The 16,048-nt window shown below is 40.4% G+C and overlaps 1 pseudogene; it reads right to left on the bottom strand.

The window, feature by feature from the left end:
* Positions 1–2,623: 2,623 nt before the first annotated feature.
* Positions 2,624–5,007, bottom strand: LOC120737045 (annotated as a pseudogene).
* Between the last annotated feature and the right edge of the window lie 11,041 nt (positions 5,008–16,048).

The raw sequence follows: 16,048 nt of genomic DNA, 5'->3' as shown, positions 1-16,048 counted from the left end.
AAGAGAGTGTCTTTTCTCCCAAATCCAAACTGGAAGCTCATTCCACAGAAGAGGGGCCTGAGAGCTGAAGGCTCCCATTCTACTTTTTAATAGCCTAGGAACCAAAAGTAAACCAGCAGTCTCAGAGCAAAGTGCTCTATTCAGGGGCTAGTGCACTAAGATGTCTTTAAGAAAAGATGGGGCATAATTTATTTTTGACCCTACATGAGAGTAGAAGGATTTTAAATATGATTCTGGATATACCAGCGAGCCAATAAAGAAAAGCCAATGTAGGATAAATATGCCCTCTCTTTCTGTTCCCTATCATTACTCTCACTGCAGCATTTTGGATTATGGATTTTTAGGGAGATTTTAGGAAAACCTAATAATAGAAAATTCCAATAGTCTAGCCTAGAAGTAATAAACGTATGAACTAGTTACTATGAGCATCACACTAATACAGGATGTTTCTAATTTTAGAAATATTGTGCAAATGCAATAAAGCAGTTGTACATATTTGTTTAATATGTGCACCGAAGGACATATCCTGCTCAAACAGGCCAAGGTTATGTCATCTAAAGTGAGTATCTGATTAGACACCATGTTGTTAAGATTTTTAGGACAGATTACAATAAAATCAGTTTTATCTGAATCTAGAGGGAGGAAAATATAGGTCATCCAGGCCTTTATGTCTTTAACACACATGTAAAAGACAAAGTAATTGGTGAGTGTCATCTGGCTTCATGGATAGATAAAGCTCTATATCATCTGCATAGCAATGAAAATGTATGTTTTGCCTTCTTATATTACTGGCTAAAGGAAGCATGTACGATGTAAATGGAATTTGTGCTGGCCTCTGCCTGCACTCACATGAAGTTATTTTTCTTTCTTTCAGCCAATTTATTATTCAGTATGACTTGCTCGTAACAGTGGGTTTGTGACAAGGAGAATTTTCACCCTAAGCATGTTAATATGGCGTTATTTTTGTGCCACTATTCTGAGTACACGTAGAAAAAATTTGAGCGCACGTAAAAAGAATTTGCAGGTGCAAGTGTTGCATTTTGAGGAGAAATTTATTTTGAGCGAAGAAAAGCTAAATTTGAGTGAACAAAATTCATTGCTGCGTGCAAAAAATGTATTTCAGTGTTTGCTATTATCCATATACACACACACACACACAAACAAACAAACAAACAAACAAACAAACAAACAAACAAACAAACAAACAAACAAACAAACAAACAATAGCAGCCCCTCTCGCTCAGTTTTTACATTTGCGCTTGCTTGCAATGAATGAATGCTTAGGGTTATGGTTAGCCTAACCCTGGACTTCATTTTTACCTGCTGGTTTTGGGGTCCTGTATTATCATTCCTGACATCATCACAGATTACAAAGACATATGAAAATGCAAAAATCTTTAAAAAAAAAAAAAAAAAAAAATTAAATGCACAATAAACCCAATCAATTACTCATTTCTGTTTATTGAAAATGTAATCATTTAGAATGACCATTCACTAGTACATTTATTAGTTGATGTATCTCTTTCTCAGTGTGTCTCATGGCTCGACATGAAAAAAGACCACAGGATGAATTGAAAAATCCAAATGAGGGACTTGAGTAAAATATCTAGAATACATAGTAATAGTGCACTCAGCTCATAAACCGTAAAGGAAATACAGGATTCCCAGTTTTAGGAAATACAGAAAAAAAATCCTTGTATACCAGTATCATTTTCTAAATGTTCTGCTACCTTTAAATAAAGGTAGCAGAACTTGAACATAGTTTTAAAGACAAAAGACATTTTATAAAAGTGTGACCACGTGAATGTTTGACCTTATTTAACCACGAAGAAAAGCTCAAAGGTCCAAAATAGTGAGATATTTGGTATCCCCAGCTATAATTCCTATGTCCTTTTATGTTGTAAATACAAACAATGGCAGTAAGAAACATTGTTTTAAATAGCTCTATATAGCATTATTATCATTTGACCTTCAGATTTTAAATCTTTATACAGTACTTTATTTATGTTGACAATACATACAACACTTGTAACAATCATAGTTTCTAAGTTATAAGGCTTTTTGTTTTGTTTTGTTTTTTCAAATGTTGACCAAGATATCATTAAGTTGACATTGAAGACCTTGTTGGATGTAGTCCAAATTTTATTGAATTGTTAACATGATCCCACTCTACACGCTTAAAAGTTAAATCAATGTTAACTCAAAAGTTTTCAAGCTATCATAATTACAGGCAGAATGACACGCACACATGCAAATGCTACTAAAAACATAACTTACTGCAAGATTGATAAGAATGTAAAGAAATTATTTGTTTCATTCTGGTTGCACAACTACAGTGAACTTAATTTTATTGGTACAATCTTCTAAGAGTCTCAAATTAATAAACTATAACGTGCATGCCAATAATAGTTTTAAAAACTATGTTGACATCTTAAGAAAATATAAAAATGAAGCAATAGTTCAATAGTATAACTTCTAGAACCCAACACAGGGGAATTGTATAAATAATTGATGAACCACTTAATCATCACACGATCAGCTAATTATCAACACATTTCTGTTTTGAAATGCCACACTAAATCCCTTTAGAGAAAAACAAACTGTGCTATAACCCCTTGTGAAATATTGTTGTTGTTAACTGCTGCTGTCAGAATAAAAACATGACAACAGACTAAATTTCACACATGTGGGATTAACTTTCATCAACAAAAAAAACACATAGCTTAAGGCAAAACAGCTGATTAGAACTGATACACTGAAGGAAAAATTAAGAAAATGTTGCTTATTAATTCCATGACTGATAGATAAGACGTGTTGCCATGGTAACCTAGCCTACTTGCTAGAAATGTTTTCTTTAACAAAAGAAGGCTCAACCCTCCTGAACCAGCTGATGGACACTCACCTTTCTTTATATTTGTATTCATTATTAAAGCAAATGTTGGAACACATTAATTTGCAGAAGTTTATGTTTGTAGAAACACTGAAGTCCCAGATAGATGTTAAGCTGTTATTCTATTTAACATTTGCATTTTAACAATAAAAAAAAGTCATCAGTGTAAGGATACAGACAGTGACTATTGGAAAATCATAATTATGATCTCTAAATAAAATTTATCAGCTACATCCTTCTAACTCTATGACTCTGTCGATAGTAAGTCAGGTTGTCAGCCAGCTCCCCTGCAATGAAGCATTTGCCACGTGTTAATCTAGTTATAAGCTAAAACACAACGTGATCAGTCATTCATCATGTTGTCAGACAGATGTCACAGTTAGAATCTTGTTGGAGTGAAGATGCGGCCAAAATAATTCTAAACAGGATGAAATGTAGTCCAAAGTGCTTTTTAAATGCAGGCTACAAACAGTCTGAATGTGTTCTAAATGCTGAAATATTAATGTTGAAATCATCATTAAATGATCCTGGGCAACATTTTAAAAGTTACAAAATTAAGGTACCAGAGGCCTTGATGTTACTAAAGCTTCAATTAATCAACTGGTTTTCTCACCACAGTGGACTAGTTACACGTTAATAGTTAAACAATGTATTCTGCATAGAAGAATTACTGAGTGTCAGGATAATAAGTTCCAAGTGCTGGGAGACAAAATTGATAGAGCATATACTGCTTGCTTAGTTCCTTATCATTACATTAAAGCTCAGTTCCTATCTTGTTCTTTAGTAGAATCATGTGTTGTTAGTTAGAAACCCCAACAGATTTTTTCCTGTGTAAGTGACAGAGGACATGATATCTTAGTGCAAGGAAAAATGTGTCATCTCTGAGGCCATAAATGAGAGGACTCAGACATCTAGGAGTAAGACTAAACATTATATAGTTGAAGTACCGTACATTAACATACAACATGAAATCAATCTGAAGGACAGCAGCTTCAATGAATGGGCACCACAGCTGGATGAGACACAGCAACAGCTGGAAAGCATGAAGAGCCACTGTTCTGAGCCCTTTATGTGTTGACTTTTTGTTCTCTCCTGATGCGGCTTTGGCCACTTTCATTATTTGAATATAAGAGAAAACAATGATAATGCACATAATCAAGAAGTAAAACTGACCTATAGCTGACCTGAGATGACCCTGCCAACTACGTAAAATGAACATCTCCACAGAGCAAAACCCGGTACTGTGTGAAGAAGCTTAAGGATACAGATGCAAAGAAGACAGACAGAATCAAAATACAGGGCACAGAGCTGAGGCCGTGAATGATGAGGATGCACTGCAGAGCGCTGCGTGTGGAGCAAAGCTCTCCATGACGCAGGGGCATACAAATGGCCACATAGCGTTCCAGGGTCATTGCTGTCAAAGTAAATGGTGTGACAAAGTTACACACGGATGACACTGCAAACATAATAAGGCACAATGACACCTGTATAGATAAACGAAAATAGCTCAAGATCAGCAACAAATCTGTCAGAATTAAAATGAGACAATCAGACAGTAATGTGACAGCAAATAAGATGTAGCGCATAGTTCTGTAAAAGGCGTCCTTCATAAAAAAGGTTATGATCAACATAGTGTTGATGCAAAGGAAAACTCCTACCAAAATCTGAACAATGATGACTTGGTCATTGAGTTGTCGCATTGAGGATTCAACACCAATGAATGAGCTGTTGTCAACCATAAGTTTAAAAACACTTTTTTCTGCCTCTGAAGACAGAGCCATCCAGGGATAATTTATCTTTGTCTAAAGTGCCCCATTTAGAAACATTCATAACATCTGCAAATAGTAAAATTCACTCTAAAAAGCACACATATGCACATCTGCTGTATTGTCATTATACATCAAACAGACTGAGAGACATAAAGGTAGTTGCCAAACCATTCAACCACAAAACTGCTTTATGCTGAGCTCTGTCTTTAGATAGGGTTATTTGTGCATGTGACTCCGAAGTAAATATTCCCACAATGTCATTACCACAGCACACATCTGTTACTGCTAACCGCTGTTGGATTCAATACTGTAAATGATGGGGAAAGTTCATATTCAACTGTGGAATTGTGGCTTCTGTTATGTTTTTCGTATATATATATATATATATATATATATATATATATATATATATATATATATATATATATGAGCCTTCATCAGGAACTCAATGGGGATGTGGCGTACAACACTAGAGGCCAACTCCAAGCCCATAGCACAAGTCACCATCAAGTGCGGGATCTACCAAGGAGATGCTCTGTCCCCACTGCTGTTCTGCATAGGCCTGAACCCCCTCAGTGAGATCATTAACAAGACTGGCTACGGATACCGACTACGGAACGGAGCAGTTGTCAGCCACCTCCTGTACATGGATGACATCAAGCTGTATGCCAAGAGTGAACGAGACATCGATTCACTGATCCACACTACCAGGCTATACAGCAATGACATTGGAATGTCGTTCGGACTGGAGAAGTGTAGTCGGATGGTAACAAAGAGAGGGAAGGTAGTCAGAACTGAGGGGATTGAACTACCAGAAGGCAACATTGCAGACATAGAGGACAGTTACAAGTACCTGGGGATCCCGCAGGCAAATGGGAACCATGAAGAGGCCGCTAGAAAGGCTGCAACCACCAAGTACCTGCAGAGGGTCAGGCAAGTCCTGAGGAGTCAGCTGAATGGTAAGAACAAGATCCGGGCCATCAACACCTACGCCCTGCCCGTGATCAGGTACCCTGCTGGGGTAATAGGCTGGCCAAAGGAGGAGATAGAAGCCACTGACATAAAGACAAGAAAGCTCCTTACCATGCATGGAGGGTTTCACCCCAAGTCCAGCATCCTGAGGCTGTACGCTAAGCGGAAGGAAGGGGGCCGGGGACTGGTGAGTGTCAGCACCACAGTCCAGGATGAGACAACGAACATCCAAGAATACATTGGGAAGATGGCCCCAACTGACCGAGTGCTCAGTGAATACCTCAGGCAGCAGAAACCCAAGAAAGAGGAGGGAGACGAGGAACCATCATGGAAGGACAGGCCCCTGCACGGTATGTACCACCGGCAGATAGAGGAGGTGGCTGACATCCAGAAATCCTACCAGTGGCTGGACAAAGCTGGACTGAAAGACAGCACAGAGGCACTAATCATGGCAGCACAAGAACAAGCTCTGAGTACAAGAGCCATAGAGGCTGGGGTCTATCACACCAGGCAAGACCCCAGGTGCAGGTTGTGTAAAGATGCCCCAGAGACAATCCAGCACATAATAGCAGGGTGCAAGATGCTAGCAGGCAAGGCATACATGGAACGCCATAACCAAGTGGCCAGCATAGTGTACAGGAACATCTGTGCCGAGTATAACCTGGAAGTCCCGAGGTCAAAATGGGAGATGCCCCCAAGGGTGGTGGAGAATGACCGAGCTAAGATCCTGTGGGACTTCCAAATACAGACGGACAAAATGGTGGTGGCTAACCAACCGGACATAGTGGTGGTAGACAAACAGAAGAAGACGGCCGTAGTGATCGATGTAGCGGTTCCGAATGACAGCAATATCAGGAAGAAGGAACACGAGAAGCTGGAGAAATACCAAGGGCTCAGAGAAGAGCTCGAGAGGATGTGGAGGGTGAAGGTAACAGTGGTCCCCGTGGTAATCGGAGCACTAGGTGCGGTGACTCCCAAGCTAGGCGAGTGGCTCCAGCAGATCCCGGGAACAACATATATATATGTAATTTTTTTTTTTTTTTTTTTTTTTTTTTTTAACCCCAGAAGGTACCTCTCCAGCTTTTATTGTCATGGCAAGCGTTGCATAAAGACAGCAATAATTGTCAATACAATTTAAAAGGAGCGCTTCAGGCTGCGTTCAGGCCCTGTGGCTGTTGAGTCCGCAGTCTGGAGATCCATATCCTTTCATATCTCTTCCTCTGGCCCTCCGTCCACGTCGCACAGGTTTGAAGTCCCGTTATGCTCAGATGTTGTAATGTGTGTGTTTGAAAATGTAATACTAACGGGGTGCCCAGTCTGTTCCTCTCAATGCTATAGATATGTTGTTTTAACCTCTCCAACAAAGTTTGACCTGTTTCACCCACATAGAGTAGATGGCATTTTTCGCACCAGATGCAATAAATGATATTCCTCATATTAAGGGTCATTCTCTGCAGAATGGGTGCCCCTATTTTTCCATGAGGATTGTACACAAAACCGTCTCAGCTTAAAGGCCCAATGGTCGGGTTTCGCTGATCTTATTCGCCTCATCTGTTCTGGTAATTTGGCCCTGACAAGCATGTCTCTTAGATTCTTATTTCTCCTATGGGCTGAGATTACTCTACAGTTTTGGAATCGTGTCAAACCGGAGGTGTGTTTCTTAAAGTTTGTTTTGAGTTGATGATGCAATGGTAGGTAGGAGCGCGAGTAAGTGGTTACCAGTGGCATAAGTCTGTTCGGTTTCCCCAGTTCTACCTGATTTTGAGTCCGATTTCCCCCTGAATCATTTGAGACTTCACCTATATTCATTATGTTAGGATTGAGTCCTGCAAGTGTGCTACTTTTAATTGCTCTGAGAAACCTACTAGAGTAACCCCTCTTTCTGAGGCTCCGGAATAATACACTAATTGAGTCCTGAAGATCTGACTCCTTTGAGGATATTCTATAGAATCTGATGATTTGCGATTTTATGATGCCCTTGAAGGTGTGTTTAGGATGATAGCTACTCTTGCGTAGAAGAGCATGACAGTCTGTAGGTTTAAAGTAAACCTTAGTAGAAATTTTTTTTCAGATTTTGATCCAATTGTTCCAAGAACACTGTCGTGTCCAGGAAGTTCACCTGTACCGGATGCATTTCATATTTGACTTTGTTAGAGGGGTGGTGATTGTTGAGGATGTCAATAAATTCAGTGAATTTTTTCTCACCATGGGACCACGCCCCTATGATGTCATCTAAGAATCTAAAATAGAAGGTTGGTTTATGCGGGCACTTTGTCAGGGATTCACATTCCCATTGGCTCATATATAGGTTAGCATAGGAAGGGGCATATCTGTGCCCCATAGCTGTACCCTGAACCTGTAAGTACTGTCTCCCCGCAAATTCAAAGTCATTGCATCTTAAACAGATTTCCAACAACTGCAAAAGTTCTTCATCCGGTCTCTTAGGGTCCGGATGCTGTTCCAAAATGTTTTTTTATTGTTCTTCGGCCTAATTCTGTATTGATATTCGTGTAGAGACTTTCAATATCAATTGTGAACAATTGCGTATTTATCGGTAATCGTATTGGTTTAATAAGTTCCAAAAAGTGATATGTATCTTTCAGAGAGCTAGGATGTTTACAAAAGAGAGGTCCCAAAAATCGATCTATATAGAGGGAGATATAAGTCGCGCTGCTACAGTCCGATACAATGGGCCTTCCCGGCGGGATCACATTTTATGAGGGTCCTGGTCTCTGTTATTGATACCTACCGACAGCACCACCAGCTTCACCAGTGCATGCGAAGGGTTTTTTTCCAAGATCTGGTTAAAATGATAAAACGACGCTCCTGGATAACTGTCGACCTGAATCTCACCTGAGCAATGTGGCGACATACGATACAGATTAGAGTCCCCCAGGAACCAAATTGGTTTGTTACATCTGAATTGCCAGTCCATAATCTTTCTCCCCTTATGGGCCTTATGGGTATTGGGAAAATGTATATATTTGTCTTTCTCTCTCTTTGTCATCTGTTTTGAGTTATTTCGTTTTTGATGTGAGGTTGCCGCTGACACATTTAGGGAGTAATTTTAGGGTCAGATGAGGTCGTCTGCGTCCCACAGTCGGCATTATTGCGCTTGACCGGGCCCTGCATCATCATGCTGTTATTTCCCGTTACTCTTTTAGCGGTGTCTCGCTCCCCTGTTCTTGTGTCCATTACAGCGGCACTCCCTTCAGCTTGCAACCTGTATTTTGCTGCTGTAGCAGTAGAATAAGAGATGAGTGTTACTCTCTTGTTCAAAGCCATGAATTTGTAAGCCCGGGTCATTCTGAGAGACCACCACATTGCTCCTTGCCTGTGTAGGCTGGTGAAGAGATACACTGGTCAATTTTGTGGGTCTAGAATAATGTTTATTTGTTCTTAAACTGCCCTCACTTTTGTTAAATTTGCCGGCTGTTTCGATCCGATTAACATTACCTTCTGTGAAGTCACCTTCAGATGTTCGAAAGGGGGGTCTGTTTTCTTTCTCCCTATGTTGTCGGTCTCCCTCGCCCGCACCTCCTTGTTGTGAAGGCTGTGGGGTGAGGGGCGGAGAGGCAGACCCCTTTTGACTTACATTAGCTTCACGTGTCCCCAAATGGACCTGAGTGGGTGCAGCCGAGTTATTTTCCACAATTGTGGGTATTGGTGTTATAGGGGAGAGGGTCCGATTACGGGTCCCCTCTAGTGGTCTATTCATATCAGGGTCTATTGTTAATTCCTCTCCAAACGGAGTGGATTGAGAGTCCCGTGGGGGTGGATGGACCCTCTCTGGGCCCTGGCTATTCCTCCCTCTGTCATTTAAGGCCGCAGCCGTTGATCTGGTCTGCTTCCCAACTATCACTTTGGGGTAGAGGGACGGGTGATGTTCTTGTTCTGATCTTTGCAATGGTGGAAAATCTCCTTCACTGTCTATGTCAAAATCTGATGTCGATGTTCCCTCCAGTGATATCTCGGGGGATGATTCTACATAAACTGACCTATCAGGTGATTCTCCCTCCCCTGAAAAGAAGTTCTGCATGGTTTCCACAGTAGATTGAGAGAATCTAGCCTTATATCTTTTTCCTGCCCAAGCAATTGCTATTCGGAGAGCATTTTCATTAAAAGAAAGGTTAGCATAGTTTGTAATCACGCTGATGTAATGTTCTTGCAGCGCCAGCAGGTTGTTCTCTAACCACTGTTCTGTATTCCTCTCTACTGCCCTTTGAACCTCCTCAGAAGATGAGGCTGGTTTAATGAAGCTCGTGAGTTTAATCACTTGTTTTGCCATCCCTCTTGGTGGATTTTTATTTGTAATGGCTAGATCTATGATTGCTTTATGATGGATTGCCTGTATTAATTTGAAATATTGTTTAGTCACGACACTTAATGTTTCCCGTTGCTAGCCTGAGGTTGGATGTATTCTACGGACCCGACATCGAGGACAAAGTGGGTCCCCGAGGAATAGGTTACCCTGTCATCCAGACGACGTCCTTGGTTACGCTGTATGTGAAAGTGTAGCCCTTTGGTAGCCCAGTGCTTTTCCCACGCACTGTCGCCGAGAGACAAAGGTATGGTTTCTATTTTCCTTGCTTTCGTGAACCTGAGACTGGACTGCTCACTCCCGCTGCTGTAGCTTTGGTCAGCTTAATGGACTGGGACCCTGCAGTCAGCTCCTGTTCACTACAGTTACACCTCAAAGAAGGCTGTATATGGTTGCATGTTCAAAGGACATTTTTTTGGGACTGACTCGTAGGAACTGGGACTATTACCCTGTGAACATTGTAAACTGTATCATGTTTGTGATACAGTGTTGATCATTCTGGAGAAGAGAATTTCTTTGTTTCATTATTTTATTTGTTTCGTGATTTTTTTTTTTTTTTTTTTTTTTGGATCCCCGTCTGTGGCTAGTGTAAACCCAGGGTTTTACAACAGTGGGATCACAATTGCCTGTTTCATTCGTTGAACCTGATTTCTTTTTATTTCTTTTGCATTTTTGTTTCTTGCCATCCATGATTTCAGGGCCCATCATAACTGATGGATGGTAAAGTTCAAAGGGCCATCTGAGCAAATTAAAGTTTAACATTGCTTAGAAGAGACCGTTTCATGTTTTTGTCTAACCCAAGTTGCCTTGGAGTAGGGGCACCCAAGCTATCTGGTTGGGGTACAGAAAATCGGAGGAAAGGTAGGCTAGGCTGTGTTTATGTCTGATAGTATAGTATACTCCAGGCAGGCATCGTTTCTCAAGATTGAATCCTGGAGCCCCTCTTCTGTGCCTGTAGCAGCCAGACAGCTAAAACGATTCTTACAGAAGTAAGTATCAGGGTCAACTGTACTAGTAGGGGGGGGGGTCACAGACTCAGATCCCACCACCCACTAGTCATTCAGGGCAACCTGTGCGCCTCTTCACCCCTATATAGCGGGGCTAGTAGCCCCTTACACATGGTTTGTATTTTATCCAGCTTCTCTCTCAATAGCATCCTCAGCTTCTGAGCCAGAGGAGACCCAATGGATGGTGATTTTTCCATTTGTTCATTGAGGCAATGATCCAGCATAGTGAGCAAAGGTATGACCTTTGACCCAGACACCCTTTTTTCCTGAGAGAGCTCAGTGGTTGCATCGTTAAATGGTGCTAGGACAACCAGACACTCTGAAATTATACCAAATTCCTCAGATGAAACAGGTGGGATGTCTCACAACAGACATCCCACCTGAGTTGAGGCTTCCTTAGTTGTTCCTGCACCACTGAAAGCCTCTCCTTACAAAATACAATTAAAGAAGCATACATTAGATTGTCAAGGGAGCAGAACTATACACTTAAGTAGCATTAAAGAAACTGTAATTAAGCCACTTAAGAACTTACCTTTGCAGTGGTACTGTTCCTGAAATATCCTGCGGTCTTCCTGGACTTGGCACGGATGTCAGTGACCTCAGGGGTCTGGTCAAGGGCCTTCTTCAACACCAAGTTCAGGGTGTGAGCTATGCATATGGCATGTTTGGGTTGTAGCTCCCTTGCACAAGCCTCCATATTGGCAGCCCCATCTGTTACTAGGCATGTGACTTTGTCAGTAATAGTCCATTGTGTCATGAGTGAGCCTTTCACTTGTGCAATATTTTCTGCAGTGTGTGCATTAGGAAAATATTGCACTCCTAAAACAATGTGCTGGACTCATCAACAAAATGGCAGGTGACTGCAAGATAGGCCTCTGTGTTGATGGAGGTCCACATATCTGATGTCAGACTCACAGCTGCTGCCTTCTCAATGCTGGCCTTAGCTTTCCTTCATCTCCTGGTACCTGGCCTCCACCATGACTTTCAGGGCCTAAAGGAAAGAAAAAAAACATGTTGTTTAAAAGTACGACGTGGCTGTGAAGCAGTGTGTAGCTAGGCTTTGAGCCTCAGTCCTGCCTGTTCACATTTTATTCTGTAAAAACTAAATTTTCACTGCTGTTATGACCTTTTTAGTGGGGAGAACATAGCTAGGATTTAATGATTTAACAAATCATTAAATTTTTTATTATTTTTTTTATGACATTTGAGTGTTGGAATCATTATATCCATGTCAGGAAAATTAAACGTATGTCAGGAAAATGAAACTTTGCTTAGTTTTAAAACATTGCCAAATTACTGCTCAAAGTTTGACCTGCTCATCAGTTTGATGTCATGGGGGAGTTCCAGGTTGTTTGTCATCAGCTGATGTTTTCTTTAATGCAGTCATAATGATGATAATTAGCCAGTTGACTTTATCCCTTTGTGTAATAATAATAACCTCCACTGAAACTAATTAAAAGTGATCATTAATGGGATCATTAATTATTTAAAGACTGCTCTGTTGACTGGCGGTTAATGACAACACATGCAATAGCAGGTAAACGACAGAAGGTAAAAGTTACTGGGGAAAAAATGGTCAACAAAACTTAAATTGAAATTACTTATATTAATGTTAAGATATATTCCTGACTGCTAAATGAGTTTGAAGGTGTGGAGAAATAATGCTTATATGACAGGATCTATTGCAAAATGTAGGTGTGTAATATCTTTCACACCTTGCTTTCTTCATATGACCTTTTAATTTGTTTAATTTGCATTCGGGGACCCTGATCATTTGTGAAGTACAAAAGTTAGTTACATTAAACTTCCAGTGCAGAAAAGTAAATAAGTGGTATTTAAAAATGCAGTCAAACATTTTTTATACCCACCCCAAGAGCTATAGTCAAAGAGAATTTTTTTCTTTTTGTTCACCACAACTTTTTTAATCTAGCTTTCAGCATCGTAGCATTATATTGTGATATGTCGTAGTTTCAATAAGAAAAATCCGCTAATTTAACATCTCTGTGCAGAAGAACAATCATTCATAACCTGATTTTATCTGATTTCTGAAAAGTCACTTGAGAAAAATTCATAAACTGCATTTTGGCAAAACTTTAAATGGTCATATCACCATTTGGGATAGGTGGCTGGTCAAAGCAAAAGGTATCCTTATTAGTTTCCTTTTTTTTTTATTCCAGGTCCATGTTTTAGGCATGAGTATATGTCAAAATAATTTTTGAATCATCAAATTTCGCTGAATACAGTTTTATCATTAGAAGCCACTGAAATCAAGACAAAGAAGCTCCTAACCATACATGGAGTGCTTCATCCCAAATCCAGCACCTTGAGACAGTACAAAGCAGAAGGAAGGAGGGCAAGGACTAGTGAGATTCAGAACCACCATCCAGGATAAAACAACAAAGATCCATTAGTACATCAGGAAGATAGTTACAACTGATCATGTGCTTAGTGAATACGTTAGGCAGCAGAAACCTGAGCAAGAAGAGAAACCATCATGGAAGGATGGGCCCCTGCATGACAGATAGAAGAAGTGAGAAATATATTATTGATATATAATATACATAATATAATGTTGAGAAATCCTACCTGAAAGACAGCACAGAGGCATTAATCATGGCAGCACGGGAACAAGGTCTTAGCACAAGATCTAAAGAGGCCGGGGTCTGCTATACCAGGCAAGAAGCCAGGTGCAGGCTCTGCAAAGATGCCTCTGAGATAGTCCAGTACATAACAGCTGCAAGATGTTAGCATCCAGGCCATACATGGAATGCCATGACCAAGTGGCTGGCATATACAGGAACACCTGTGTTAAGTATGGTCTGGAAGTCCCGAGGACAACATCAGGAAGATGCGAAGCTTGAGAAATACCAAGCACTGAGAGAGGACCTTGAGAAGATGTGGAAGGTGAAGGCAACAGTGGTCTCCATGTTAACGGAGCAATGACCCTCAAATAGGCTTCAGCAGATGCCAGCAATGCCATTCAAAATCTCTGCCCAGAAGAGAACAGTCCTAGGAACAACACAGATAAACATGCAGAACCCTCAAGCTCCCGGGCCTCTGAAAAATGACCTGAACTAAAAGGATAAAGACTATTAACAAATATTAAGACATTCTTGTGATTCTTCAGTATGTTGGAACAGTGAAATTTGCAAGAGCCATCTAAGAGCATGGCTTTGCACAACACTCACTTTGTTATTTACACAATCTACAATTAAAAATAAAAATAATCCTGCTTTCTATTTAAAAAAAAGACAATCCAATCCAACTTTATTTATAAAGCACTTTAAAATAGCCAGCAAGTACAGTAAGTAAGTTAAGAACAGCCAAAAAATAAAACACAAATACATAAAATTACATTTGAAACAGCCCTATATTAAAAAAAAACAACGTAAAACAACATAGAATAAACTAATAAAAAATAAACTAAAAAACAACATCTCACAAGGTGTCAAAGGCCAGCATCTCACTAAAATCAGCATCATCAGCTCACTACAACCAACTAAAAAACAACAACAACAACATCTTACATGGTGTCAAAGGCCATGGTGAAGAGATGGGTTTTCAGAAGTGATTTAAACACAGGCAGAGAAGAGGCCTGTCTAATCTATAAAGGCAGATCATTCCACAGTTTTGGAGCTGCTACAGTAAAAGCACGATCTCTTCTAAGTTTACGCTCAGTCCTAGGTACATTCAGGAAACAGCTGACCTGAGAGAGCATGGAGGGCTTTAAAAGCAAAGAATTTTAAAATGAATCCTAAAAGGAATGGGCAGCTAGTGAAGTGAAGCTTCACAGGGGAAATGTGCTCAAACGTTCGAGTGCCAGTTAAAAGACGGGCCGCAGCATTTTGCACCCTCTGTAGATAAGCAATGTATGACGCACTGATCCCTATATAAAGTGCATTATAGTAATCCAGCCGAGTGCTAACAATTGATTTTACGATTGCCTTAATCTGACTATGAAGCTTCAGTTCAGAATCCACTTTGACCCCCAGGTTTGTGACAGTTGGCTTATTATATTGGGCCAAAGAATCTAAATACACATTGGGGGTCTCAGTGGGACTACCAAAAACCATCACCTCAGTCATTTTGTCAATGAATTTTAAAAAGATAAGAGACATCCAAGCCTTAATGTCATCAAGTCACTGAAGTAATGGCTTTATGGAATAAGTGCTTTTTTTCTTTAGAGGGACATAGATCTGACAGTCATCAGCATAAACGTGAAATGCAATGCCGTGTTTTCTCAGTATAAAACTAAGAGGGAGCAGATACAAAGAAAAGAGGAGGGTGCTTAGAACTTAGCCCTGTGGGACACCACAAAAGAGAGGAGCGGGGGACGACACATGGTCACAGAGACTGACACAAAAAGTTTGCTCTGCCAAGTAGGGCCTGAACCACTCCAGTGCTGTGACCTTAATGCTGTTCACACTGTTCCAAACTAGAGAGTAAAATGGCATGATCCAGTGTATCAAACGCAGCTGTCAAACCTAAAAGCACAAGAACAACACAGTGGCTAGCGTCAGTAGCTAAAAAAAAAAATCATTAAAAACTTTTAAAAGGGCTGATTCAGTGATATGTAAGGATTTAAAACCAGATTGGAAAACCTCTAAAACATTTTGCTTTTCCAGAAAGGTCATTAATTGGCTGTTAAGTATCTTTTCAAGAATTTTCTAAAGAAAAGGTAGTTTGGAGATAGGCCTGTAATTTGCAAGAACCTAGGAACAAGAGCAGGTTTTTTAGTCAGGGGTTTGACAACAGCATGTTTAAAATCTTTAGGGACTACACCTGACAACAAACTGTGGTTTACCAGCTCAAGAACCAACTGTTGGTAACACCTCTTTTAAGAGTCGAGGAGGGACAGCATCATTTGGAGACCCCGCAGGCTTCAAACGACTCTCCTTTAAAGAGGACAGAGGCCATGTCCACACTAACGCATCGTTTTCTCTCTGTTTTGGTCTCCTGTCCACACTGAGACGGCGTTTTCCTCAAGGAAAAATGCTCTCGAAAACGCATACATTTGAAACGGAGCTGTCCCGTCACAGTGTGGACACTCGAAAACGCAAACTTTCTAAAACAATGACGCATTTTAGTC

The sequence above is a fragment of the Simochromis diagramma genome, unplaced genomic scaffold (genome assembly GCF_900408965.1).
Source record: "Simochromis diagramma unplaced genomic scaffold, fSimDia1.1 OVJJ01000463.1, whole genome shotgun sequence".
In the NCBI taxonomy this organism is placed as follows: domain Eukaryota; kingdom Metazoa; phylum Chordata; class Actinopteri; order Cichliformes; family Cichlidae; genus Simochromis; species Simochromis diagramma.
This window is presented reverse-complemented; position numbering and strand designations above follow the sequence as displayed.